We start from the raw sequence: 4,849 nt of genomic DNA, 5'->3' as shown, positions 1-4,849 counted from the left end.
GGATCCACACCAGGACCTATGTAGTTACATTTTTATGTGTTAAATAAACTCGTGTATCTATGGTTCAGGGAGCAAAGTTTTGCTACATAAAACAAAAATTGTTTCTTTTTTTTTACCTTAAAATTTGCATTTCATAGCGCTGGCGTTTGAAGTAAGGATAAATCCAAATAAAAGCTATACTACATACATTTCAAAGTAAGGTTGGTGTGGCAACCCACCATCAGGGAATTGTTAGTTTCACCTTTTCATCCATACTGAAATAGATCAATGACAGCTGGATGCTATGACAGTGAGAACGTGAGAAGTTCATGGTCCCCAAAGGATGAATCCAAAAGACTTTGTTAATGTTTAACTATTGATCCTATAATATTTAACTTGCCAAGTGAAATACATGTCCATATACAAAATGGATTGGTTAAAGCTTTGCTGCATACACTCATGATCAGAGATGGGAGACTGTAATCCGATTACTTTTTTCAAGTAACGAGTAAAGTAAGGGATTACTATTGCAAAAACGGTAATTAGATTACCGTTACTTTCCCGTAGGAACGCTGCGTTACCGCGTTACTAAAACCGTGATTTTTTTGCGAGAATGTCTCATGACAGTGACGTAAGCGAGTGCGACGTTCGTGACAACAGCTGTCTGCAGATCAACAATGGATCATATATCGAGTGCGGGAGAGAGTATGAGCGTGCAGCGTTTAAAGCGTGGAAGTACTGACCTTACTTTGAGTTTGATTCCATAAAAAGTGACAAAAACATTAGCGTCCGTTGTGCGTGGGAAGAAAACTTCTTTTTACAGCGAAAAAAAACCCTAAACAAGCACCGAGTGCGCTACCACGTAATGGGAAATTCACAGAGAAACTGCCGTATCCTTCCACTGACCGCTGCAGCACACCTGCACCAGAGCACACCTCCGCCTACCCCACTCCTGCTATACAGGTGAAAATAGACCAACAGGACCGCTAGTCTTTGATTTTATTTACTTTCTGCTGTGTTTTACTTGCATCTATTTGAAAGACTGAGTGTAAACACAAAAAAAATATTTTATTTTATGTGCTGGAATGTGCAGAAAATAGGTTTAAATGTTAAACTAATTTCTTCAAGTCAGAGAATGTTGCATATAATTTAATTTTTGCTTGATGCATAAAGTTAAAAGATTAAAACTGATAAAACAAGTTAAAAAAAAGAGACTTTTCCATTTGATTACATTTTGTATGATGGATTATGCAGAAAAAGTAGAATTGGGCTGAAAGATCTATCACTTTATCATCTATTCAGGTTGTAAATCGTGTTTTTAAAAAGTAACTAAGTAACTAAGTAATTAATTACTTTTGAAAATAAGGAATCAGTAAAGTAACGGGATTACTTTTTTGGGGAAGTAATCAGTAATTAGTTACTGATTACTTTTTTCAAGTAACTTGACCAACACTGCTCATGATCCCCTGAGGATGAATCGCAGACACTGATGATGATGATGATGATGTGAGTATTGGTCTTGTGAATTGTCAGTGAAGTATCTCAACCCTCAAGGGGCTCATTTCAACAGTGTTTCTATCCTGGCTCCTTGGCTGTATCTTTACAGCAGGCTCAAATTTGTAGTTTATCGAATTTTGATGCAAACCCTCTGAGTTTTTGTTAACTTTGCTACTGCAGTTTTACCTAGCATTATCCTCATTATTGTTTCCCATACTACTAAGTGACGTGGGTTGCGGGGGGCTGGGGATGTAACACAATAAAACAATAAAAGCAATTACTGAATAATTATGTACAACAAATTTCTCTCTCTAGCTCTCTCTCCAAGTCCTCTGTGCCCCATGTTTCAGAATTGGTTAGGTGAAGTTGCACAACAATTCTCATTTGTTATTAGAGATGGCACGATACCACTTTTTTTATGTCCGATACCGATACCGATATCATAAATTTGGATATCTGCCGATACCGATATGAATCCGATATAGTGTGTTTTTTAATCAATAAAACTGTTTTTTTAATATCTTGCTGCTTTTTGTATAAGTTCATACTCAAGTTAAAAAACAACAACAACAACACTAAAGCTATTCTGTTATACCTGTATGTAAAAAACAAAACAAAACACTGCACCCAAAATATTTCATAGATCAGCAACACTGATCAATCTAATAAAGTTAAACCTGCTCCATCCTCCCTATTCTGGTATTTTAAAGAGTACTTAGCAGAAATATTAAGCAACCTAACTAATAGGGTTGCAAACTCCCAGCAAAAGAAAATAGGGAACCAGCCTCTTCCTCATGATGCTTAATCAATGTAATCAACTTTAATTTGATGCAGGGTCAAAAAAATTCACAGAAATAAATTATTTTTCAAGAATAATTAAATAGATTCAACATCTTTCTTCAACAGAATTGCAGAATTCACAGATGGTACCTTCCCAAAGGAAAAAGTACTACAGCTTACTAGGGTATATTAGACTTAACAGTTACTATACACAGTAATGGACTTCTATACATTTTACATCAGATTAAAACTTTGGGTGTAAGATTCAGATAATTATTAAATAATTAAAAGCTAGATATTTTAAATGAGAATAAGAAAGAAAAGTATGTCTTTGTGCCCCCTTCTCCCTGTTCATGCCCTATCGGCCCCCCTGGCTAAACTTTGCTAGATCCGCCCCTGCAGTTACCAGCCGTCAGCTGCGTAGAAAAAGATCCTGGTGTAGAAAGTAATATTAAATAAATTCTAACAGCAGCTTATCAAGCTTAAACGTGCTGCTGTTGTTCAGCCGCTGGTTTCCTCTTTCTGGTGCAAAGTGGGCCAAAAACAAAGAAGAGAGACGGACTCGCGACAGAAAAGCCGATCAGCTGATCATTAAGCAGTTTCAAGATTGAAGTAGCAGCAGGAGGGAGAGAGAGAGAGAGAGGCAGTCGCTCCATATATCAGTTGTTAAGCTTAACGCAGGAATGCTTTACAAACATTCAGAGATGAACTTACACACTTGCTTTACTTCTCTCTGGGATCACTTCCTCGGAGATGAAATGCCGGATTGCTAGCGAGGCTACAAATACACACAGCCGCTCGATCACGTGAGCACACTGCTCCAACGTGCTACGGTTATGAGCCGAGTTACGCCGTGTCGCAAGTTTTGTGAGGTGCTTTTTTGATATTTAATGGATCGGATTACATTTTTTATTTCTCTCCGATATTCAATCCAGTAATTTAGGTCAGTATCGGACTGATACCGATACGTAATATCGGATCGGTCCATCTCTATTTGTTATTTATCTCATTTTCATGCCAGCTGTAGCTCCAGAGGTCAGAATTCTAATTAAAATGCAACGTACTGGGTAAACAAAGATTCTTCCAGCAACCTTGATGATACAATGCTGGCAGTGCGACAGAGAAGGTGGGCAACCAAAAGCAGATGTAGAGCTGGAGAAAATATAGTAGCGAAAGGATTTCTACCTTCTACTTCGTGTACACACTGATAACAACTGATGTAATATGTGTGGATTCCAACAGTACTCCCCTCTAGACAGCACCTGAAGCACTGGAAACATCTTTACATTTTATGTAAATCACAATATGTGTGTGTGTTTGTTTTTCCTTGTCTCTCGTATGACCCGTATGATCCTAGCTGTGAGATGTGCAGTAGCTGCATTAACCACATTTAGTTGGAGTGATTCTTTTTTTTTTATTCCAAAATGGATTCTGGAGTAAAAAAAATGAATTAATAAAGCAAATGTATTTGTTTGATTGTTAATGTTTGCTGATATATTTTTGTTTTTGTTTTGTTTTTTACATAATGGGGAAAAAAGCATGATCAAGATATTTGATTTCCGTGCTATCGCTCAAATAAAACTGGTCTTATGGCGTCATCTTATTTCAGTTGTGTGGAAATGATTTGGTTTATCAAAGAACAACATCAAACAGACCACCCTGCTGTGCAGGCAAAATAACACTGTTAGAATGCTGTGTGTGCAATACTGTAATTTATTCAACTGTGATAAAAGCAGTGTAGTGCACTCCATCTCAGTCTCCAGCCCTCCTTCTTCTCAGGCCTGAAAACTATCTGATTCTGCTGCTCGGCTCTGGATTTCTCTGTTTCTTTGCTCAGATTAGCGCACCACACTCTGGTTCCCCCGCTGCTCTACAGAGCCAGCAACCCACCCAGTGACGTGTTCCACTGCCCTGCCCTGACCCAGCTTAACATATTCATTTATTAATCACATTTAGTTAGCTCTGGATCGTGTTACAGTAGCTTTCATATCAAAATCTGTGCAGCAAAGAAACAATGTGTTGCTAGGCAACTTTACATTCCACAGTTGTTGTTATGTCGTTGATGGCAGCTCATGAGTGGCTGTCATTTTTCCCTTTTTCTCCCACACCCAGCATCCACTGTATGATGGATAAACTAATTCCTTAAAGTAAACAATAGTAACAAAATATAAGATATTAGAGTTTTATTTTAAATTAGTTACATTGTTTTTAAAAAGCCAAGAGCTGAAAATGACCCCATTGTCAGTCCTAGTGTTAAATACACTGATAGATTTTGGTTTGAGATATTTATAGAAAGTGTAATAGAGCAGTGAATGCTGAATGAGATTTCATCTAATTAGTGCCAGGACTATAAATTCATATTTCCAAACACTGCACAATAACCAAGGTGTAGAATAATCACCAGTGTTGGGAAGGTTACTTTGAAAATGTATTCCACTACAGATTACAGATTACATGCCCCAAAATGTATTTTGTAACTTATTCCATTATGTTACTCAATGAGAGTAACGTATCCTGAATACTTTGGATTAATTAATATATTATCATGCTTTTTACAGCTACATGAATGTACTATTGCTGTGTGATTTATTAC

This window comes from Perissodus microlepis, chromosome 2 (assembly GCF_051167445.1).
Source record: "Perissodus microlepis isolate ML-2025 ecotype Zambia chromosome 2, ASM5116744v1, whole genome shotgun sequence".
NCBI lineage: Eukaryota > Metazoa > Chordata > Actinopteri > Cichliformes > Cichlidae > Perissodus > Perissodus microlepis.
The sequence above is the reverse complement of the archived record's forward strand: the minus strand, read 5'-3'. Positions refer to the sequence as shown.